We start from the raw sequence: 25,794 nt of genomic DNA on the forward strand, positions 1-25,794 counted from the left end.
ATTCGATGTGTCGCCCACCCCTACTGTTTATGACTTAATCAATGTCAATTCTGTTGTCATTGATGCCGGCTCTGCTCTGCACCCAGGGGGGTCTTTGCTGCTGCTCTCCCTGCCTTTGGCTTTCCATGTATGCACATGGAAGGGCAAGGAGGAGTGCTCTCCTTGCCTCATGCTACCACGTAGGCTCGTGGATCCACGTATGCGCGTGGATGGGCAGGGAGGTCCCAGAACAGAGCCATACCGCCAAATATAATGTATATATTTCTGCAATTGGAATAAGTGTCTTTGACTAAAGTGGTCCTGACTGAACTGAAGGTTGGAATTGTAGCCAACTACCTGATAACACATTTTTTTTTTTTTCACCAGTTGATCCAACCCCAGAGACCTCAAAGACAGGAGAAAGCTCAAGATGTTTTGCACCAATCACAAAGTCAGGAGGAATGAGCAAGGATTGCACATCAGTGCCCTAAAGGTAGATAACAAGATAACCTATTGTATTGTGTAGTCTGGCTCACACACCGTCATTTCCACACCAAAACAATCTCTCTCAATTCAATTCAAAGTGGTTTAATTTGTTGTCCTCCTAGGAGTATTTTTAATTTTGAGAGTCATTAAATTCTTTGAAATCTGGGATTGCAGAGTTGAATTTCTCAAAATAATTGTTCCTTAAATCATTGAATGTTTGAATATTTTAGGAGGAAGTGCATCTCTGGCTCAACCTAACCTGTCAAACAGTGATCAAATATTCTGTTTTCTTTTGGTTGCCAAGATTTAATTGTGTCTTCTTGTTCCTATTTCCAGTTTATGGTCACTGAGCCTTAGTTAGGATCTGTCTCTGCTTCCTATCTCTGACATCTCTAGATATTCAAAATCTCTTTTTTTAGTGTCAGATAACATTCTAATTTTGCTTTTAGTTTCTTCTTTCCAGTGTTCTAAATAAGGGTCTGGTGTTTGGAGAGCAATGTTGTTGTGAGGCTGGTCAGAGTGTGTCTGAGAGGGGGCAGTTAGCCTCAGCATCGACTGACATAGGGGACTCTTTTCTGTGCTCAGCTCTTGAGTCTGGAGGGCTTTGGAGTGGAGGGTGTCTCGGGTTATGTATTTAAGGTGGTTAAAAGGTTGAGTGCTCTCTTTTGAATGTTAATTACCAGTGGGTAGCTGCCTAATTCTGCTCCACATGCATTTGTTGGTGTTTTTCTGTATACGTGTAAAATGTAGAATTCTGCATGTAAAGATCCTTTTTATCCCAACGGGTATAGCGCTGGGAGGAGCGTGAGTGCCGCCGCCAGGGGAACCTCTGCCTCTACTCAAGCTAGTCACTTTGGTTACCGGTGTCCAGCAAAAGGCAGGGCTCACCAGTAGTCGGGTATGTACTGGTACAGCGCCTACTAGAGAACTGTCTTTTCGTTGCCAGAGATTCATCCGCGGCTACAGCACTGTGGCCGCACCACTCACAGCCCTTACATCCTCCAAAGTGCTGTTCCGGTGGTCCTCCCCTGCTGAAAAGGCCTTTCAGCACCTCAAGGCTAGATTTACATCTGCTCCCATCCTTCAAGTTCCTGACCCTGAGAGACAGTATGTTGTGGAGCTGGATGCCTCCGACGTTGGGGTTGGAGCCATCTCGTCCCAGCGGGCTGCCGACAACCAGAAGCTCCACCCCTGCGCCTTCTTCTCTAGGTGACTTTCCCCGGCGGAGAGGAACTATGACATCGGGAACTGCTCCAACGACGTTGGAGGAATGGCGTCACTGGCTCAAGGGGACCAAGCTGCCCTTCTTGGTCTGGACTGATCACAAGAACCTCAAGTATATCCAGTCCGCCAAAAGACTGAACTCACGACAAGCCAGATGGTCGCTTATCTTCACAAGGTTTAACTTCCCTCTCCTACCGGCCCGGTTCCCGCAATGTCAAACCTGACGCCTTGTCCCGCCAGTTTGTGGGGAAGGAGGATTCCTCCCCTGGCCCTGACACCATCCTTCCTGCTCCACGTTTGGTAGCTTCGCTCTCCTGGGAGGTGGAGGAAAGAGTTAAGGCCACCCTGGAAGACCTGCCTGGTCCCAGCTCCTGCCCTCCTGATTGCCTGTTCGTCCGTCAGGACTTGAGGTCCGACGTCGTTCAATGGACGCACAGCTCCAGGCTCACCTGTCACCCAGTTATCCAGCGCACCAGGGAGGTTCTGCAGCAACGGTTCTGGTGGGCAACCCTGGAGTAGGACACCAGAGAGTTCGTCAACACCTGCCCTGTATGTAACCAGCCTAAGCCATCACACCAGGCCTCATCAACCCTGGTCCCATGTCTCCTTGGACTTTGTTACTGGTCTGCCACTGTCCAGCGGACACACCACCATTCTGATGGTGGTAGACTGGTTCAGCAAGATGGCCCACTTCGTGCCCCTACCCAAACTCCCATTGGCCAAAGAGCACGTCTTTCGGCTTCATGGCCTCCCCATCGATGTGGTCTCCGACACAAACATTTAAACAACACTTCTAATGTTTCACATTACGTTTGACTGATTAATATGAACTATATTAAGAGATTATTATCAGTCGTCTTTTTTCACGGAGTTCTGCAGAATTATTTTCTGGACTAGCACACACTTGAAATTTAAATAATTGTGTTATGGTTATGCATAAGCTCAGTATATGAGTGCACACCACGGATCAGACAAGTCTATGCATTTACATCAGTTTGCATTAGATGTGTGCTGACCCTCATCCCTGCTGGCTTCTCTGTCACAGTGGAACATTGGGTACGCATAAACACAATGTAGAACAGCACACTAGCTTTCTACATCCTCATTGATGATTCAATTAATTCACCATTATGGAAGAAACACAATTCTGATTCAGAGCTTTGGCCACAGTTCAGGTGATAATTGTAATCAGTTTCGGATATCCTCTTATGATCTGTAACAAAACATTGTTTACAGTGGTTAATAGTATCTTATAACTTGAGAGAATTAATGATTGTAAAACCTCGGGCTTACTTTCTGCGTTCTGTGTCCACAGACAGCTGTGGACTTGTATCGTTCACAAGTGTTATTCATAGTACAATTGACGGTCCACGTCAGTCTGGCATTTCTCGATCCACACTCCATTCCAGTTGGTGGCGGTGTCGTTAAATTGTTTGTCTGAAATTGGCATTTGGCTGTCTTTGTATTCCTTTAAAGAGAAATTATATATAAACAGCAGATCTCCTCGCACAACCTCTCTTCAAAACATGCATCCATTTTGTTATCTTCTTCTTGGCAAACCAGCTAGAGGCGCGAACATCGGAGTGAAAATGGAGCATGCGCAGTTGGTGCACTTGCTATCCTCGCGGACATTCTTATGCGGAAAGTATGAATTAGCCTTAAAACAACTACTGTACGAGCATTTAGGCGATCAAATGAACAAATATTTTTGGGTGAACACACTGAACTGACTCACTTTCCTGAAATGATCTGTTCATTTCTCAGTTCAGTTGAGCTCTCACCTTGTGAGAGAACGTGCAGCCAGGGACTCACTGAGGCTGCGGTCGAAAAGTCCTTTTGGTTTAAGGTTCCTAATGGAGTGAAATGACCCGGCAGTATCTAAGTAGCAGCCATGATGAGAGCTGTTCGAATTCTCTAAATGCTGAGGAAAGGTGCTTCAATGCTTCCTTTATTATCTCCTATAGCAGAAGATACACTGGACCATCGTTTGCAAAAGGAAAGGAGAAAATAACATCCCACAACTCCTTGCAGCATTTAAAGCGACGCACCATTCCCACGTTCATGATAACAAACGATATGCTTATCATATTATTTTCATACAGTCATATACCAATTGTGATTCACATTTAATATGAGTGGACAGTGACAACCATTTTGTTTCACTTTATTTCTTCTTTTTTTTTCTTTTAAAACTTATATTTTATTGATATAAAAAACAAAGAACTAACAAAGATGTGTCATTGGGATACAAAACTTAATAATGCAGTGCATGATAGCTGTATTCATTCAGAAGGTCCAGTGATGTCCCGGTGATGGGTAAGATATGCTGTCCATTTGTCCCATTTCTCAGCAAACTCCGATTGCTGGATTCTCAGTACATGTGTGAATCTTTCCATGTCAAATATCTCCTCAACAATGTCCTTCCAGTGATTCAGAGTAGGAGGGTCCTTTTTGCACCATTTATTGGTGATTGCTTTCTTGGCCGCCTGCCAACAAGACCTCCCATTGAACACTTTACCTTTTAAGGTTGCCTAGATACATCACCTCGCATGTCTTAGGTATTCCATAACCCAATGTTGCTTTTAATTCTACCCATACATCTTCCCATTATTTACTCATTTTCTTACATTCCCCAAAAAACATGGGTGTGGCCTACTTTATCCTCCCCACACAGTCTCCAGCATGTCTGTTGAGTAGATGAAAATGTACTTTTTGTCTTGGGAGTTATGAGGAATCTGATTATGTTCTTCCAGCAAAATTCTTTCCACACCCTGGAGCTGGTGGTAGTTTGTTGAATGTTACATATATCATACCAATCTTCTTTGTTCAGTTGCATTTTCTTTTCTTTTACCCATTTATCTCTAACATACAGTGTGCTGATTCCTCTACTCTTCACTAGCCCTTGATACAGCATTGATATCACTTTACCTGTGATGTTTTTGTATGCTTTACACAGTGTCCCAATCACTCTGCTTGGCTCGTGGGGGAAGTCTGGCTTTATTTCTTTCTCAAAGAAGTCTCTGACCTGCAGATATCTAAATAAATCTCGGTTCTCCAAGTCAAATTCCCCCTTCAATTCTTTTTCAATTCTTGAAAACCCTTAATTTTGCCTCTTTCAATAATTGTGCTTATTGCTGTAATGCCCTTGTTTGCTCACTTTATTTCTAATTAATTATTCATTTCGAACATGTAACAAATGAAATGAACAGTAAATATATAGCAAACTGTCAATGAACAAATAATCAACATAAATAAATATTACATGTCCAAAAAGAAGTTGGAAGTAATACAGCCTACACTTATATGGTCCTGCCTCTTCTCCATAACTCAAACAATTAAAGCTCTCCTGCCATTATAGAAATCACACTAAACATTGGCCTTCTATTAGCCATCATGACCCACTGCACTCAAAAAATCCATTTTCTGTCACACGCTGATATTACTAGACCACCTATTTGTTCCCAACAGTACAATACATTCACAATGCAGCCACTCCTGTGCAACAAAGCCTGGCTCTTACTTTTACTTAAGCACAACACTGTGCATTAAAAGGTAGTGCCTGTAATGAGTCCAAATAGGGGCCATTATAAAACAGCACTCCTGAGTGGACTCTCATTGGCTGAGCTGTATGCATTGTCTCTATTAAAAATCTCTGAAGTCATTCATTCAAGAGCACTGAAACAGAGTTTGGAGAGGCCCGCTGTGGAAAACTCAGCCCATTGGCTAATGAGCTCACTTGCATTACTTATGGGATACATAATTGGCAGAGCACATCCCTCTTAATTTCTCATTTCAACATGAGTAAATTGAGTCCGTCTTTGTTCCTCTTCTCAATCACTCAGACTCTCTCATTGCATGTTTTTACCACCTTGTAACCTCTGTCAGTTGTCCTCCCTCTTCTTCCCCACTCCTCTCTCACATTCTCTCTGAAATGAATGATTGAAAAGCCTTGCTTTACCTCATACATCCTGAAGAGCCCACCACTCCAGTCTGAAGTGTCAATGAAAGTGAACCATTACAGCGCCGTCTGAACTATTCAGGAGACATCTCTCTATGTTTCAATGTTCTGTTTTCCTCCTTTTTGATGTGTTCTACCCCTCTGTTCTTTTTTTCTCCTTTGCAAAATTCTGCAGTGCTCCGTCACATCTCTCACCCGGTAATGAGTCTTACTTTTGTCTTATATACTTTGTTCTAACTGTTCAGGACTGACAGTCAGCTGTCAGTATCAGTAAGAGCTAGTCAAGATGGTGGCGCGCTTAGACGCAGCGGCTCAACACCCTCCTTTTCAGTGTGTGCGTTTTCGTTCTTATATCTGTTCGCAAATGTTACATTTAGTCATGCGAATCCCATCTACAGCCGCCAAAATCTTCTGATCATGGGATTAACGCACAACCAGGCTGTTACAAGGGAATTTATGCACTCGTGCAACCTACCGGAGGAGATAGGGACAGGACTCTGGGCTCTACGTGGATTGTTGTCGGCCCCCGACAGGCGTCACAGGCAGAGGAGAGAAGCAGGAAGCAAAAGCGAGAATGCCGGTCCGGCCAACTTGCCAGGCTAAGGAAACAACCTCACAAACCACCTCCACCCAGCAGATCTATCACCAACAATGTTTTTTTTTTTTTTTTTTTACCATTTCAATGGGAAAGGAGTACCCACACAAGAAGGATGAAATAAAAAAAGGTATGAAGTCCTAGATATAATGTCTTGGCTTGTTTTTTACACAAAAAGCATCTGCAACGCTTTATGTTTAGTCTTGTGTTTTTACGTTAACTTTAAGCAAGTTGCACACACCTTTTGTGTTGGTGGGGAGGGGTGCCAGAGGGATTGGCAATACAATACATACAATTATTGTTGCCGGCGGGAAGGGGTGTTATGGGGTGTCTGTAGTCAAAGATTATTTTTGATCCACAATCCCACAGCTTTTCAATGCTGCATGCCATACCATCAGTGGTTTAAAGCAAGTAACGTTAGCCTAAGTAGCCTACATTTACTAAAGTACTGTTTAAGTACAACTTTGAGGTACTACTCTATACTTCTATTCCATATTTGACACTTAACAACACAGATGTAGCAATTTATTTTTTCTTTTGTGTTCACAGCTCAATTGACGACCAAACTCAAGGCCATTATGCAGTTATCCAGTAGTAATATCCTACATTTTTGTGAATTTGGGTACATTTCATCAACATCAAAATAAAAGGTTATTGTACCGGCGGTCCCTGGGGACTTCCGTTCCGTCGACACCGTTGCCTTTGCCAGGCAACAGCGGGGTACAGAGCTTCAGAGAGCCGGGGATGAGAGCGAGCGGGCGGGCGAGCAAGAGAGCGAGTGAGTGTCAGCTCCGTGCAAAGCACCGGAACAAAAACACAGACACATCTCCGACAGTATGATAATAATGTACTTCCCGTGCCTAGTCTGATAGTCTGTAGATACGTAGCCGATAGATAAGATACATTTTAATAAAATATACAGTTGTGCCGACAGAATACAGTAGAGCACAGAGGCCGTTTCCGTGCTGTGAGGCAGACGAGCACTCGCGTCTGCCTGTCTATCCACATGAAGAGAGAATGCAGAGATAGAGATCCGCGGATCCCACGGGGACATCAGTTGAGTAGGCGGTCCTTCAATGTGGCCCAGGACACATTTGCGTACACACTGCCAAAATAATGTGTCCCAGAACACCTCTGAATGTGGTCTGAGCGATCGGATCTCAATGTATCCTCAATGCGTCTTGAGTGCGTTCACACCTGTACTTAGAGCTGTCCACTTGTCATCCGATCACTGAGGAAGCATGTTAATACCAGGTGTGAACAGAGCCAGAGACTCAACACTACTCTGAGGGGCTACAGGAGAGAGAAATTAAAGAGAAAACTCCATGTTGCACAGGAGGATCTGGACATCAAAACTAAATCAAAACTAAATTGAATTGATAGAGAGATAACCCCCCCAGTAGGAAGAACTGGTTTCTCACTACATCCCCAAAATAATAATAGAGCCATACCTGCCCTATTTCAAAGAGATGTTGAAATGTCATGGCATATTGTAAATCGGTTTGTAAATGATATGAAGGTCTGAATGCTTCCTTTCATTAATATCTTATCATGAATAAGGTTAAGGAAGTGTCCTTCAAAAAAGAAAAAGAGACATAAACATGCTCTTTCTATGATAAATATTCATTCTCACACCAACAAATTCTGACCTTTGCAAAACTGCAAATATCTTTAAATACTACATTATTATCGGAAAATATGGTGTTATTTCAAAAACTCAAGAAAACAAGACAAATATTTTTATAATAATTTGATATTGATGTATGGAGGACCACAAGAGTCACGGAAATAGTAATAAAGCATTTAATTGATTCATATCTAATTGTACAATAAAAATAGGCATTAATATATTTGTTTACAAATTAATTTATTAATCTATGAATAAATGGACTAAATTACAAAGTCATTCATTATTTGACATTTTAATGGGCAGTAAAAAGAAGAATTACAAAAGAATTTACAAATGAAAATTGTATCCATATTAAGCAAATACATCATTTAAAAATCACACACTAATGTAGAAATTAATAGAATCTTGTTGTGATTTAAGGATATAATCAATGAAAATGATTGATGAAACAAGAACAGAATGACAAATATATGTATTTCAACAAAGGAAAAAGAAGAAGAAACTTTCACTTTTTAAACAACCTTTGAGGCCATTCGGGTTTTCAGAGTTTATGTGGTGCACCTGAATGCACCATTAAGTCCCTGACGGTGTCCACACACTTTACTGTACAAAGCAAAGTGTGTTCCATAGAAACAGAATATAGGAGTTCCCATTCAAATCAATGTAGAAGGATGGTCGGAGCGGTGGCCATTTTTATGTTGCTTGTTTAGGTTGTTTAGGTTGCCACAGCGACCATTGTAACGGGCTGACTTCCGCATAAACTAAACCGACTTGCAGCAAGTCGCGGACCACAGCGAACACTTCAATGACCACTCTACTCCTATTTTTATTTTTATTTCAGCCCATATTTTTAAATATATATTTAAATAGAGGCAATGAAATAACATTGGAATATTTTACCATATTTAAAAATACTATCACTATAAAAAGCATTTTGGAGATCACTTGTCAACCCCGTCAGTTTACACGTCAACTCCATCAGACATAAAACCTGACAGAGTTGACGTCTAACGGAGTTGACAAAATGGAACATTTTCCCATCTTAACCATGTGTTGTATCCTGGAGGCGTTGTGTTTTTTTCTTCAGTTGCTAGCTACATCTGTAACCTCAATGCTAATGTCAAATTTGATTTCAAACTTATTAAGTAAGATCATAATAATGTAAAGACGGTGTTGATGTGTAAAAGCTGTGACCGCTGTGATATCAACATTGTTTGTTTTAAAATATCCAAAAATGTAAAACTTACAAGGCCATGTGTCCCACTGCTTGATCCACCATGAACAGGAAGTGGAAAGGGGGTCTTCAGAGTAATAGCTGACCACAACACTTCCTGATTTATTCAGGATTTAAAATAAATCTGACGTAGTTGACGGAGAGTGAGGACACACCTTTGATAGGCTGTAGTTTATGGAAAATACAATTTAAAGTTCACTTTATGTGTTGTTTTATATGTCATTGATGCTCTCCTTTCATTTCATATATGTATGCATTAATAGCAGTTTTAAACACTTTTTTTGTTATATTGTGACTGCTTGCTGAGGACAGGCTAAATACATTTTCTGGGTACCGAGCATGCATTTTAACAAATTTTGATGAATTGTTTTTTTTTTTTTAAGAAGAAGAAGAAAGACACTTTATTAATCCCCGAGGGGAAATTACATTTTTTCACTCTGTTATATACAGGACAAACACAAACAGGACCTATTTACATGCGTTAATGAGAGAGATGTCAGAGCTGGCATCTCTTCAGTGACCAGTTCACATGCGGTACTTGGTCCATGCAGGGACTTGAAGCGCAACCCTCCGGGGTCCCTATGGACTGAGCTACTGCCGCCCCAAAATGTTAATTAGTCAATTGCCCTGTTGGATGGAAGAGGGATGCAAACAAAAAATGCTGAAAAGTCAAATAATCAAAGTGTCTCCCTCTTATCTCCCTACCGTATCTACTTTCTAGAGAGCTGTACTTTGAACTCTGACCTCTGTGAGCAGGGAGACAAGGGCCGACAAATGAAAAGCGATATTAAAATCCACAATCACGCACGTGAAGAGGAGTACAGGGTACATGGACAGTCATTGGTTGGTTCAGTGTTTGTGTCGTAGCCTGCTGACTGGAGGATGTCACTACTGCAGGGCTGTCAGCTGTCACTCTGTCTTCTCTCTCCCTCTGTCTCACGCACACACACGCGCACACACACACACACACACACACACACACACACACACACACACACACACACACACACACACACACACACACACACACACACACACACACACACAGAAACACGCACATGTCTCAAGGTTGAATGTCGAAGCACATCAGTAGGTTATTGCAGACATGTGGACTAACTAGCGTGTGTTTGTCTGTACTGGGGCAACTGTATACACCAGGAGCTCTACAGACATCTGCCTGATTCCTATGCAGCTAAATACTGGACATTAGTATATGGATGAAAATCATTGTACATACTAATAAAACAATTTTATTTTCCAATTGTTAAAGGTCCCATATCGTGCTCTTTTTCAGGTTCATACTTGTATTTTGTGTTTCTACAAGAACATGTTTACATGCTGTAATGTTAAAAAAAAAACTTATTTTCCTCATGCTGTCTGCATGAATATACCTGTATTACCTCTATCTGAAATGCTCTGTTTTAGTGCATTTCAACGGAACTGCGTTGCTAGGCAACAGTTTGGGTCCGTGTTTACTTCCTGTCAGCTGGTGTTATTTATATACACTGCAACAGGAAATAAAGTGGGACACATTTAGAATGTTTGTGTTTAAAACCGTGTAATGATCTATATACGTATATTGTATATTTGTGACATCACAAATCCTGACAGCTTGTTTCAAACGCACAATTTCTGAATACGGGCTGTGTTTAATCTTCCGTATATTGAGCGTTTTGATCATTTGACAGTATTTATATAGCACTTAAACCTGCTTTATGATATACATAAAAGACATGAAAATCTCACTTTTTACAATATGGGACCTTTAAAGTGTAACAATTAACATCATATAGCTTAGGAAACTAAATCCCATCTTTTTTACTTTAAAATGTCATCAGTTTTTTGTTAATCATGTGATTTGAAGTGGATGATAAATGGATTATTTTAATGGATTATCTGCACAGTTTGGAGGCGTTTTATTGAATTGAACGTTTGACGAATCCGTTATTTATGAATTAAAGTGTTGGTTTCTGTGAAGGGTTTGAAATAATTTTAGGTGAAAGTGAATAATGTTTTAAGGAATTCTTAATCAGTATTCAGGTCTTTGATAGGATTACCCTATTGATTTGGGGTTATTAAGAATATCTATTATAAAACAGTCACTATAGCCTGACAGTAGTGCATGAGACAGGTAATCTGAAAAAAAGTCATGTGCCTCTTTGTCCTCCGGCGCTCCTAATGGCACCTGAACAGCTGTGGGCCTGGCCGCTGATAGGGAGCGCTCGGAAAGGTTAGAGCTGCCTCTGAAGTGATGCGCACTATCCAGATATCCAGGGCACTAGAGCCCCTTCTACTATAATGTTACGTGGGTAGATGGTCCGCTTTTCAGCACTGGTGTTTGGAGAGAGGCTCAGATCCCACATCATGTACCATGCCTCGCGTGTTAACCTACCTTCAGATGTTAGTGGATAACGATTTGGCCCCATCCACAGTTAAAGAGCATGCTACAGCCATTTTATCCTGCCACGAAGGCTACAGAGAGAGATTGTTTTTTGCACGTCCTTTGGTGAAGCGCTTTTTAAGGGACAGATGACAGAAACCTGTTGTGCGTTCTCTAGCACCACAGTTGGATTTACCGCTGGTGCTGTGCTCTCTGGGGGTCCCCCTTTTGAGCCGATAGTCCAAATCTCTCTCAACATGCTATCCCTTAAGACAGCGCTCCTCCAAGCCCTGACATCAGCTAAGAGAGTGAGTGACCTATGCACGCCTTCGGTCTCGCCATCCTGCCTTTCGATTAGAGAGGACGGAAGCACAGCGACTTTACAGCCTTCATCTACACCTAAAGTCTCAACAAACTCCTCTTGGTCGAGAATCATCTCTCTAGAGGGGTTCTTTCCTTCTTCCTCATCAGAATGAGACAGAAAAAGTGTCTCACCGACTGCCCAATGCGCGCTCTGTCTCATTATTGTATTCCACGGCAAACACAAGACAGACGCAACAGCTGTTTGTTCATTACAGAGCGCACTCGCAAGGCGTGGCCCTGTCAAAACTGGCTGTGTGATGCCATCATACAAGCCTACTGTGCAGCGGGAGTGGAGCAGGGCCTCTGGACGCACTCCACAAGAGCTTTATCCTCATCCATGGCTCTTCTCAGAGGGATGACTGTGGCATCCTGGGCGTCGCCTTGCCCTTTCATAGGTTTGTCTCTGCGAGATGTATCTGAGTCCTCCCTGACTCATTCAGTTTTAAATGTGCTAGACGGCAGATGAAGCATTGACTGATCTGGCGCTTTTACGCACGTGTCTGACAGTGCGCCTCTAATCCGATCATCACGGATTAGTGGGCTGCATGGGGACCATTATGGTACATAATCAAGGTCCTACTCTTCTGATGCGGCAGTGCTATATGTGGAGACTCATTTCTACCCTTTCTTCTCCACACAAGGCTGACATAGTGTTATCCATGGCACAGCCAGTGCCTCCCTGCCTTATTATGCATGGCATTTATGATTTGTGATCTGGTGTATGTTATCTGCTTGTGGTCCTTGGTGTCACAGTGGGGCATAAACTACATCAACTTCTAACTCAACCCAATAGCAACAGCTCTTAGAGGGCAAAACCTTTATGATATAGAATAGATATAGGTTCTATGAGAATAGGCGTAGCTCTCTAAGCTGTGGTTCCCCTCTGGCTCCACCTACGCCAGCTGAAGAAATGCTGGTTTGAATTGGAAGCAGAACTATGGTCGCACAGCTATTATATGTCGCATGTGTGGATGTGTCCAAGGCACAAGGGCGCGAAAGAAGTCTTCATGACTGCACATCTGGCGGGTCAAATGGAACCTGATGGCGGGCCAACTTTAGCCCGTGGGCCCCACTCTGGGCATCCCTGTTACACACTCTCCCTGCTACAAACAGAAGCACATGTCTAATTATTATGCAGATATATATATATATATATATATATATATATATATGCTCGCCTCACTCCCACTCACAGCAAGAGGGTCGCAGGTTTGAATCCCTTCTGTGGAGATTGCATGTTCTCCCCATGTTAGCGTTAGTGTATAACCGTGTTCCCACAGTCCAAAGACATGCAGGTTAGGTTAACGATTGACTATAACTTGCCCGTAGGTGTGAATGTGAGCGTGAATGGTCTTCTGTCTCTGTGTCAGCCCTGTGATAGTCTGGCAACCTGTCCAGGGTGCATATATATATATATATATATATATATATATATATATATATATATATATTCTATGTGTCCTACTTTTTTTTCATAGTAAAATAAATGCACCGTATAAGATAAACAAGATTTACAGTCCAATCAATTCCTAGGAACAGGTAAATTCATGTGTATGTTTTTGTGTCTGACTTTGAACAGGAGTGGTTCTTCAAAGGAGTAAGCTTGTATTGAGCCCTTCTTGTACTCAGTCAATAAAAAGGCATAACAAAGTCAAATCCTTACATCGTCTTTTTCCACATTTCTGGCTGCCACAGTGGTAACTGAATTGGAAAAGCCATCTGTCCAGGCCTTGAGCAATGGGACATAGTTTTTTCTTTGGCAGATCCTCGATACGATATTGACCCCAGTGATGTTGCCAATTAGACGCTAGTTTGCTTTAAAAAGGAACGTCTCTCCGGGGAGTCAGGGTGGTTTCTTTCAGCCTCCAGGCAACAACTTCTCTCCACAAAGTGACTATTGTTGACCACAGGTTTTTTTTCAAACCACGCCTTTTCCCTTTTTTTTCTTTTCAAGAGCCAAACTGAATCACTCTCAAAATGAAAGAATAGTCTGAGCGGACCAATTATACAAGTGGCCACACACTGTGAGTGTGCGTGCGCACAACTTGAACAGCTTATCTCTCTCTCACTTCATAAAGTCCTGGCAGCTGTGAAAGGGTTACATTCTTTACCACAAAGGCACATTGTTTAAGCTGTCTTAAAGCACCTTACATCTCGGATGTGCTGTTGTACTGCACACAGTTTGAAACATGCATATAGGATTCTACATATGAGCTTCTAGGCAATGTGATAGAGGAGAAACGTAAGCATGAATAACAGCATAAACACACACACACACACACACACTCCTGCACCTTTTTCCACACATCTGCACTACATCCTAACATACACCAACATGATTCCATGTGTCATAAACTGCATTTGTTGTCAGAGCTAATATGGCTGAAGGCTTGAAAACAGGTTTTGCAGTTATGTCACAATTCTCAAAGCAACAACAGGGAGTTGTTGTTTCTAGAACATCTGTTAAGTATCCAGACCCCTTTAATTAGTCACATATAGCTAAAGAGATATATAGAATATTTATATTAAATTAAATTAAATTAAATTAAATTAAAACAATAATAAATAACAAAATTAAATTACAATATCTTGGACAATAAAGATGAATTATGCAAAGATTTGTGCAAATATATACTGTATGTGCAACCATAATGTCTCCAGATCCCTATTAAGGAAGTGTAGTGGCTTGTTAAGAGTCACAGGCCTACTGATGTAGAAAAAAGTAGCTATATATAAAGGCATATACAGTAGTTTTATAGATATATACCGTAATAATGAATAACAAATACAATACACATAAAGATGCAGTGAATGAACAAATAAACAAGACAAGTACAGCCATGTAGGCACAGGGGTGGTTTTAATCTAAATGCCTACATCAGCATGCTCAAATGCTAACAATAACAATGTTAACATGCTGATGTTTACCATTTACCCTATTCACTATCTTAGTTTAATGTGTTAGTATGCTAACATTTGCTAATTTTGCCTGACTTGAGTGCTTTGCTGTTGCCTTTGCGGATCCAGGGAGTAGCTGGTTGGTGTAGCTGGGAGGGTCGTCTGTTTGTACCTGCCCATCTGGGCTGGGCTGCCGAGAAGGCATAAAAGGACTGCCTTCTGAGAGTCTCACCCTCTTATGAGTTCAAAATGTCAACAAATAAGTCTTGTTATATGATATTTGCAAAAAAAGTGAAAGATTGGTACTGAGAAGTTAACATTATATGGCCAGCCGATGGAGAGGGTGAATGAATTCAAATATCTGGGTCTATGGCTAGACAGTAAATATACATGGAACGTTCATATTAAACGCCTGGAAACAAAATGCAGAAAAGTAATACATTTATTACAAGCTGTGGCTGGATGTGACTGGGGGGCAGATAAACAGTCATTGATTGACATCTATAGGCCGATTATGAGGTCAACAAAAGATTATGGTTGTATAGTATATGGAGCAGCAGCAAAGACATCACAACAAAAAGTGGATAGATTACAGTATAGAGCATTACGGTTCTGTATTGGAGCTATTAAGTCAACACCCATTAATGCAGTGTTAATTGAAGCGGGCGATACTACATTGGAGTTAAGAAGAGAGAAATTAGCTCTTGCATATTGGGTCAGATTAAAAGGAAGCGGGGAAGATAATCCTACTAAGGAACAATTCAAAACTGTTGGGAATATTCTAAGTTTCAAGAGGATTTGGATGGACATGGGAAGAAAGAGTGAGGACCTATGGATTGGAAGCCTTAGAGTTTACCAGGTCCACACCAGTTAGCAGCGTACCCCCTTGGCTGTTCCCAGAAGTTAAAGTAGATATGAGTATTCAGGAAAAGAAAAGGGAGTGGCAACTAAATGAAGTGGGAGTTAAAACAAGTGTGTATCTGAGGAATAGCTACTATAATTATCTCAAAATACATACAGATGGTTCCAAGAATAAACAGGAGTGTGTGGGAGTTGGTGTTTATATTCCCGAGTTTAAAATATCTATCTCCAAAAGAATTTCAGACCAGGTATCAGTATATAGAGCAGAAATAGTGGCAACCATTATTGCATTACAGCGGGTTGAAGAGGTCAGACCTAACAGAGTGGTGCTGTGCACAGATTCAAAAGCTGTTTCGGAAAGCGTACAGTCAACAAAAGCTGGGAAGATCTACTCATTCAACTATACTATAGCTTGCTAAGACTGCATAGAAGTAGTTGGGTTCCAGCACATGAGGGGGTGAAAGGGAATGAGTTGGCTGATAAACATTGCAAAAGGAACTAACAGTACCAGTTTTACTTGGGAAAGGAGAAGGAAAAGCGGTGATTAAGAGGAAAGGAGTGGAGATATGGCAGAAAAGATGGGAGGGGGATCAGAAAGGAAGGCGATACTGTATTTCAGAATACAAAAGTCGGTCACAACAAAGAAATATAAAGAAAGGAACAGAAGGGAGGAAATCATCATAACAAGACCGATCACACAGGTCTTATTAGCACTTTGGCTTTGATGGGGAAAAGGAACAGTGACAAGTGTGGGAATTGTGGTGTGTAAGGGATTTACAAATGGAACAGGTTTGGTTATTAGCTAATTTAATAAATAATATTCATAGAATTATTATTATTAATAAGAATTATTAATCAACATTAATAATGAACGGGGCACCACCCTGGAATCAGGGACCAATAACCAAAACGTTAATCCAGTCTCATAAGGGGATTGTTCACTCCAAATGCCAGTATTTAAACACTACTTTACATTTAGGAGATGAACGGTGAAGGGTGAATCCGAGCACTAACTCTCATAACCAGCCGTTATTACAATATGAATGCACAATAAACACAGACATCTGCTATTTAAAATAAGACCATTTATTTAAATATAGTGATCTCAATCAACAATAAACACTCTAACAACATCAATCTAAATCAACAGTTATTACAGCAGTAATTACTAATTAACAACACTTTTAATAAACAAATGGATGTTCTACAATGCAGCTCTAAGCACTAAACTAGAATTAAACAAAACACAAAAGCAAAAGAAAATGTGTGTGCGGGAGAGAGAGAGATGTGTGTGTAAGAGAGAGAGATGTGTATGTGAATGCAAATGTGTATGTGTTTAGGTGTGAAGGAGGAGTGTCTGTGTGTGTGTGTGGTGTGGGAGGAGCAAAGGACGCCCTAAGTGGACGTCACCACGTAAGTGGTTACGTCACGTAAGGGGGGGGGGTTTGCTCGAACGTTACAGATCACGCACGAACGGGGGTGTGACCCCCACGTGTCCTGTAAGGTAATGGGGTGAGCCTATGTGAGGAGGCGTGTCTATGTGTGTGCGTGTGTGGGAGGAGCAAAGGACGCCCGCGGTGGACGTCACCACGTAAGTGGTTACGTCACGCGAGGGAGGGGGTTGCTCGAACGTTACAGATCACGCCCAAACGGGATATGAAAGTCCCGCGTGATCAGTAAGGTGGGAACGTGAGGAGGCGTATCTACGTGTGTGCGTGTGTGGGAGGAGCAAGGGAAACCCCGAGGCGGCGTCACCACGTAAGTGGTTACGTCACGAGGGAGGAGTTGCTCTGGTGGCGGTAGCGCCACGGAAATTACCGACTGCGTACGAACGGGAGGTTTAAGTCCCACGTGTCGGCAAAGTGTTTGTTTGTGTGTGGTAGAAGTGGAGGGAAAGAAAGGCGGGGGGGCGCCTTAAAACAGTATCACAGTCAAAACAGTAAACACCGCAGCAGCAGGAATCCTAACTGCCGCGCGAGAGATGTAATAGCTGGGTTATTATTACTCAGATGCTCGGCAGGCAAACTCACGTTTGTCAGCCGTGCACTGGTCTTTTAATAATAAACTACAGCCACAGATCTTCACGTTTAGCAGGAGCTAACACAAGGAGCACACAGTAATCAGACAGTCAGCAACAGTAAACAAAGCAACATAAACAAGCAAAGCAAAGCAAAGCAAGTTAAATAAACAAAGCAAACAGACGGACTCGGCGGTCCGTACGTTCAGTATAAATCAACAATAGTTATTAACTTATTGGAATATACAATTTCACTAGTCTCTGCCCAGACACAAGCCTCTTACTTGGATCGCTTCTTCGGAGCGATAGTGGAGTATATCGTCGTTAATTGGTCCGGCGGCGTCGCGCTGGCTCGGACAATAACGGGCCGTTATGATGCTCGTCAGCTGATGAACGGCAGGCTGGACCTCCGTGTGGCAGCGGAGGGGAAAGCAGCCAGAAATGAAGGAAAAGGCGGTGCGCTCGTTTCCTTTGATGAAGAACGGTTGTCTTCGGCTTCCTTGGTGAAGCCGGGCTGTATTCTTCCTTCTGCAGGGATGTGGATCAAAGTCTGATGGACACAACAATTTCTTAAACTCGTCCAGCGAGGTCAGGAAATTGTGGCTCGAGTCTTAAGGTGAACGCCGCAGCGTTGGGTACCTCCTGTAGCAACGTGAGTCGCAGTGGAAAAGGGGCTGAGATTCAGGTGAGCGTGCCTATATCTCCTGTGAGAATAGTGGGCGTTTCACCGGAAAGACCCCACATTTCCTGTTAGCCTCATCCAATGGGAGTCCTTGTTTTGGATTCAACATGAAATCTCGCATGTAGGTGAGAGATTTTCAGAGCTTGGCCGTTGGGACCCCTGCTGTGATCAGGCTTCTGGTTTCCCATGTAGGCCAAGGCTCTTTGTCTCGTGAGGTCCCTACAGGTGTTAAAGAAAATGTGCAGCGTATCCTAATTCATTGTAAAAAAGTATGAGGCTGAAAGACAAAGATTACAGGACCAAGTCAGAGAGGAGGGACGGGATTGGGATTTGATGGGGATACTGGGAACAGAGGGTGAGGGGGTTAAAGGCACCAGGAAGGCTCTATTAATGTTCTTAAGAGAGACAGGATTGGTGGGTAGAATTTAAGAGTAGCAATAATCTGTAAAATGACATGATGTTACACACTCTTGTACAGTAGGTGCACCTTAAAGTTGTTTGCGATCCGCCAGTAAACGGAGAGAAAAAGAAGAAGAAGTCTCACCCTTTTTGTTGCCAGCCTTGAGCCAGGTGGTAACAAATGGGAGCTCGTCCGGGATCAGGGCTGGGAAACATTTTCTTTAAGGGAGTGTTTCACACAGATTGTGGCTGACTCTGGCATTTTGACTGGTATTTTTAGGGGTTACTCGGTTGACTTTATGTTGCTGGATTATTTATAGTCTATCAAGTGTATTGCGCCATAGATTTAGGCCTGGTATGGTTCATGTATGTTTTCCTGCACTGACAGTAAGAGATAAGGGCTGCTAAATCATTTGGAACCCGTATTCCTGACAGGTATAAGCAATGTGGGCACCAGCTGTCCTCATTGACCCTGTTTTTGTGCAGTAAGTGGTTAAAGCCCAGGCTCGGGGGCACTTCCATGACCACCTAGATGATTTTCAACGTGCTGAGGGTTAACCGGGTTACTGGACTTTGTGCTTAATTTATACTGCCGCTAACCTGCATGAAGACTAGGGTTGAGTGAGTCAGCTAGTATCGGGTAGGTAGTTAGCCAGAGGGATGGGGTTCCATATTTAAAGCAGCCTGTCACCTTGTCAGATGGTGGAGGAACACTTTGGCTTAGTTGTGTTTCTGGCCTATCTGTGGTGTGCCCTAATGTGATAAAATTGTGAAATGGCTTCAATTGAAGACTTTGTTTGTGCTAGTCTCTTACAAAAAAGATCAGCTTTTGAAAGTGGCTGACCATTACAGTGTTGAGCTTCCTAAGAAGTTAAATAAAGATGAAATGTTGGCCACATTAAAGGCCCAATTGGTGGAGAAATCTTTTTTTGTCTGTCCAAGTGGAGACAGAAAGTGCACCTGTAGAAATGATTAGTGATTCTGATGTCTAATCTAGCTCCTGTTTTGATGGGATTTGGGACTGGATTAACCTTTGAGCAACAACAACAGTTTTTACTGCTGCAATTGCAACAGGAACAAAAGAGTGCTCTGGAGCTGGAAAAGTTAAGACAAGATGCCCGTTTTCGGGAAGCTGAACTAGCCCATATTCAGGCTCGACAGCAGTTAGAGTTAGAGTTGGAGCTTATAAGTGAAGGACAGCTTCAGACTGAGCCACAAAAGGCTGAAGGGCCGGCATTGGTTGTTCCTCCCCCTCCGTCATTTGATGTTGCTGTAATTTACGGTTATTTCCAAAGTTTAATGAAAGAGACCCAAACATTTTCTTTGTATTGTTTGAACGTTTGGCAGATGCACGAGATTGCTCTGATGCTGAGCACACCTTACTGCTTCAGTGTGTGCTCACAGGCAAGGCCCAGGAGGCTTTCTCAGCCTTGAGTTTTGCTGATAGTGGTAACTATCAGTCGGTTAAAGCTGCTGTACTTAAAGCCTATGATCCTGTACCTGAAGCATACCGTCAGTGGTTCTGATCACTCAGAAAGAAGAAGCAATCTCACACTGAATTTGTTCACAATTTAGCCACTCACTTTAACCACTGGTGTGCTGCTTCCCAGGTAAAAAGCCTGGATAATCTCCAGGAACTTCTCTTGCTTGAGCAGTTTAACAATATTTTGCCTGACCGTGTTGTTAGCTATATAAATGAACAGAAAGCAAGCAAGGTTTCAGATGCTGCTAAGTTAGCAGATGAGTCTGTCCTGACCCATAAAGTTTTTTTTGGTGATAACCGTGGTCGTGGAGAGGCAGACTGCAGAGGGTATTGTTGGGGCTCACTCCAGTAAGTGGTTGTCAGAAGGGACAGAAAGGTTTTCAGGTAGAGTGGACCGTGGGTCACGAGGAAAGCTGGACCCCAATCGTGTCTGTATCTACTGTTTTGGTAAGGGTCACTTGAGAAATGAATATCCGGTGTTGAGGAAAAAGTTGAAGTCTGGTTATTTACCAGCAAAATCATCTGGGGCTGCAGCATCTTTGCGTGCAGACTCGTTGTCTGTGCAGGCCCACACAAAACCCTCTTTGTTAGAGTCTGTGATCGAGGTTCCTATTGTGGAGCAAGAACCGTCAAATTTTTCAGCTAATGAGGAGATTGATCATGGTTATGCTGCATTTATGTTTGATGGTTATGTATCACTGGTCGGAAGTGAGACAAGGGTACCAGTAAAGATATAAAGAGATTCAGGGGCACTTGACTCTTTTATTGTGGACTCCATGTTACCCTTCTCTCCTGAGACATGCACTGGTTCCTATATGATCGGCGTGGAGAACGCCGTGAATTTAGTCCCCAGGGATCAAGTTTTTGCGCTTCTGCCTGTAGTTGGCTCTACGTTTCAGGCCAAGTTTTCGGGCCTGTATACAGTAGTCCGGAAAGTGTCAGACCTAAACTATGTAATCTCAACCCCGGACCGGAAGAAGTCTGTGCAGTTGTGTCACATTAACTTGTTAAAACCTTATTTTGCTCACTCTCCTGCACCAGGTCCTGCTTTGTTGTTTTCCTCCCCTGCTGCAGCAGTTCCAATGAGTCATCCCCCACCTCTTGATCTGGCAGGGGAATTTGAGGAAGAGTTGTGTACACCAGATGATGGGATTTTGAGAGTTACTTGCCAATTTGGAGGTAATGTTGAAACATTTACCTGAACCAAAGTTAACAGAGTTGGTGGATCTAATTAAAGGTTATCCCTGCCTGTTTGCAGGTACTCCATCTCGTACTACGTAGCCAGTCAGACAACGCTTTTATCGTATGTCTCCAGACAAGCGTGAGCATTTAGAAGCAGAGGTCAGATATATGTTGGAAAATAACATTGCTGAACCTTGTGTATCTAGTTGGTCGTCCCCATGCTTGCTTGTAAAGACGCCTGATGATACGTTTACACCATGTACTGACCTCCGAAAAGTGAACCAACTTACAAAGCCTGACTCCTTTCCACTCCCATGTATGGAGGACTGTGTGGATCAGGTTGGCTCTGCTAAGTTTGGCAGTAAGTTTGACTTACTTAAAGGCTACCGGCAGGTTCCTTTAACACCTAGACCCAGGGAGATCGCTGCCTTCATCACACCCAGTGGTTTGTATTCTTATACCGTTATGCCATTTGGGTTACGTAATGCCCCAGCCACCTTTCAGCACCTAATGAACAAGGTGGTGTTTAATCTGGAAGAATGTGAGTTTGTGCAGGCAACAGTCACCTACCTGGGTAAAGTGGTTGGCCAAGGGCAGGTGCGGCCAGTAAGAGCAAAGGTGTTGGCAGTTTCCTGTTCCGACTACCAGGAAAGAGCTCTCTTGTTTCTTGGGTATGGTGGGGTACTACCGTGAGTTTTGTAAAAATTTCTCCACAGTGGCTGCTCCACTCACTTCTCTTCTTAGCCCAAAGGTTAAGTTTGAATGGTCTCTTCCCTGTCAAGAAGCCTTTGAGTCTGTCAAGTCTTTGTTGTGTTCTGCCCTTGTTTTAGTAGCTCCACAGATGGATCAACCTTTCTCACTGTATGTGGATGCTAGCAAGGTAGGAGCTGATGCTGTACTCATGCAGGCTAACGAAAATGGGGTTGACTGCCCGGTGAGTTACTTTTCTAAAAAGTTCAACTCACATCAACTGAATTATTAGATCATTGAAAAGGAAGAACTGGCTCTCATCTGGGCATTGCAACACTTTGAGGTTTATGGGGTGGGGGGGGGGGGTGGGGGGTGGGGGGTGGAGTGGAGTAAGACCTTTAGTGGTGTACACAGACCAAAATCCTCTAACCTTTCTCCACTCACTCCAAAACCCAAATCAACCGCTTATGCGCTGGTGTCTTTTCTTGCAGCCATTTCATTTTGACATACGTCATGTAAAGGGAGCTGATAATACAGTGGCTGATGCCATGTCCCGAGCTGTTTAAGTCAACATGTATTTCCTTACCTGCAGTTTCTTTATTTGTCCATTTTGGTTTTCTTGTCTCTTAAAATGCTTCCTAGGTACCAAGGTTGCTGAGGGGGTGACCGTGGTGCTTAAGAGATGAGACAGCTTGCAGGTTGCATGGACATTCACAAGTAACAATTAGTATGCCAGAGTGTATTGGATTAAGGTCCTTAATTATATTGATTGTTTTGTATTATTGGGGGGTACTTGGTAGCTGTGACTGACTTTTGGGCATCCTAGCGAGGATCCCCATCTTAAGGGAGGGGGTTTGGCGACCCCTCTCACTTTGCCTGACTGAGTGTTTTGCTGCCTTCTGAAAGTCTCACTCTCTCTCAGCTGGGCCTGCTGCATCCACCTCACCATTCTTCCTTTGTTTGGTTTGTCACACCAGCCAACATGCATTACATCATATTTTCACCAATGCACACACTTCTAACATGACTGATACTAAACGTATTAGTAAAGTAAAGTAAAAGTATTGGACAAATAGACATTTTGACCTGCTGGTGGTGCTAGAGGAAAAGCCAGGAGATCACTTTGCCAGTATAAATCATCCTCTGGGAACCATGGTTGTCTGTACAATATTTCATGTCAATACATCCAGTTGTTGAGATACATCAGCCTGGACAGACCCGCGGCAACCTGCGGGTCTGAAAAATTAAGCCAATGTGGGATTGCCTTAAACTTGCATTCTTTCTATTGGCCAGCAGGGGGTCATTATGAAATGGTTGCATAAAGAAGTCTGACTGTATAGAAGTCTATGAGAAAATGAGCCTACTTCTCACTTGATTTATTACCTCAGTAAACATTATAAACATGAGTTTATGGTCTCAATCACTAGTTTCAAGTCTTCTTCAATACAGCATGATGTTCATTTAGTAAATTATGGTCCCATTTAGAGTCAAATAGACCATAAAGCAGGGGATGCTTTAGGGCGTGGCAAACTTGTGATCGACAGGACACCACTATGGCGTTGTGTGGTCTGGGTGTTGTCTGTGTTTTCAGAACTTTTTAGAACTTTCATCCTTTCACAGTGTGTTTTCAATTTATGGTAGTTAATGTGTTATGCAGCGTTCGGTTGTACTTTGCTCCACCCTCTCGTGTCACTTATGGTTCCAAAAACCAAGATGGCGACTGTCAAAATGCTGAACTCAATGCTTCAAAACCGTAGTCCACAAACCAATGGGTGACGTCACGTGACTTCGTCCACTTCTCATATACAGTCTATGGTCTGGACCAAAGTGTTGGACCGATCAATAGGCTGCTCTGTATTAATGATTAGTCCTTTAGAGTTTTACCATGAATCTACACACAGAATCCTGAAATCACAGAATGGAACAATATTTCATATAAATATTTGCATATGGATCTTGGAATTTTACATATTACTGAAATATGTATCTATTCTTTAAAACTGAAATTCAGGGTTGTGGTATATTGTTCATGCTAGCTCATTCTCATAAAGATGACCATAATGTCCCCACAGTACACAGTGAATGTTTGATCGCAGTCTTGGACTCCAGTCCAGTTGGTGGTGTATGCATTCACTTCTAGCTGTGTTGCCAAGAGGAAGAGGAAGCAGAAGAAGAAGGTAATAACAAACCGTCAAAAAACACTATAGCTGCATCTCATTTCCCGATTTTGTTCTCCAGATTGATGCATTTATCTTTAAACAGTACAAAATTTTGCCCCCGGACCCCCGAGGTCCACCCACCACAGACTCACAAAATTCTGGTGTAGCTGTTGTAATTTGTAGCAGAGTAATGTCGTATTTCGTTTGTTTCTAGTGGGTTTTGATACATAAGTATATCATAGCCCTGAAGACCAGGGTTGAGTTAGGTAGACCGCGATAGGTAGTTAGAGGGGAATCTCATTCGTTTTAAACAAAAAGAAGAAGTTATATTGACCGGGGACTGGTTGTTGTTTGGGCATTAGTCATTTGTTGTTAGTCATGGCGAGGGTAGATGACTGTTCACATCAATAATGCAGACATGCTTGTTGACATCTCATTAATTGATAGGATCCACCTGGCTTGCTACCTTCAACCATCTTGGCATGGATAAATGGGTGAATGAAGTGCTCTGAGTTGAAGATGAGGCTACTTAGCAGTACACACACACACACACACATGCATGCTCACACACAATTCTGTAATCTGTTACTGCTGATGAATTGTATTGCAGTGCTACTTTGGTTATGGCACAGATGTACCAAATGTATTAATCTTATTACGTTGGGTTGGCAGGTAGATCACTTTGCTGAATGATTTACTGCTCCATTGTTAAAGTGAAACATTTACTCTGGGTGGCCAGAGCACATACCAGTTAGACCAACCAGGTGCTTTATATGAAGGTGAGAATATTTATTTCAAATAATAAATGGATGTGTATCAGGGCTGGATTTTATTCACCAATGTGACTGCAAAATACAAGGATCACTCACCCTAAGGTTCCTACATACACAGAGAAGGAAGATCATTTTAGATGTCAAAAATGTAAATGTGTGGAAGAATACCGTCTCCAGTGTAGTGCCGTGTTTAAGAAATGGTAGTAGTTTTAAAAGGAATGAATGTTGGCTATGAGAAACCAGTTTTGCTCTGAGAAAACATTAGTCAGCATTAATAGGAAGTGAACTATAAAATAAAATAATGTAAAATTGCATAGTTTTAAGTAAAAAAAAAAAAGAATACCTCATAGTATCTTTTATTCAGTGTAGAAATTGAGAAAGTGTCTTTTTATCCTGCTGTATAATATGTACGAACATCCTGACTGGGACACTGCTCCTAAAATCTGAATGAAGAGCTCTCACACCTCAGCTCTGCATGCATACCTGCCTGTCTGTCTGTCTGCTGTTGATTCTATAATATATTATAGAGCAATACTATGGGCTATAAATAACAGAGGAAAGAACCTTAAGTATTAACACTTTGGGTGAATACAAACTCACCACCTTAACCTTATGAAGTTTCAATTGGAATATTATTGGAGCGTTATAGGCCCACTATAGAAGATGTATAGCCCGATTATAATATAACAATAAAATCACAGCTGATTATGGCTGAAACAGTATAACATGCTTAAAGAAATAAGAGATAAATACGAATAATTCTCAAGAGATTGCTGATGATGGAAGTAAACAACAGTTTTT

At 42.3% G+C, this 25,794-nt stretch overlaps 1 long non-coding RNA gene across 1 annotated transcript in view; it reads right to left on the reverse strand.

The window, feature by feature from the left end:
- Positions 1 to 10,049: 10,049 nt before the first annotated feature.
- The window catches only part of LOC141777783 (uncharacterized), a 230,563-nt gene continuing 214,818 nt past the window's right edge, over positions 10,050 to 25,794 (reverse strand). The window contains exon 2 of the long non-coding RNA XR_012595972.1: positions 10,050 to 10,611. This is a non-coding gene — a long non-coding RNA (uncharacterized LOC141777783). The remainder of the gene's footprint in view (positions 10,612 to 25,794) is intronic.

This window comes from Sebastes fasciatus, chromosome 11 (assembly GCF_043250625.1).
Source record: "Sebastes fasciatus isolate fSebFas1 chromosome 11, fSebFas1.pri, whole genome shotgun sequence".
In the NCBI taxonomy this organism is placed as follows: domain Eukaryota; kingdom Metazoa; phylum Chordata; class Actinopteri; order Perciformes; family Sebastidae; genus Sebastes; species Sebastes fasciatus.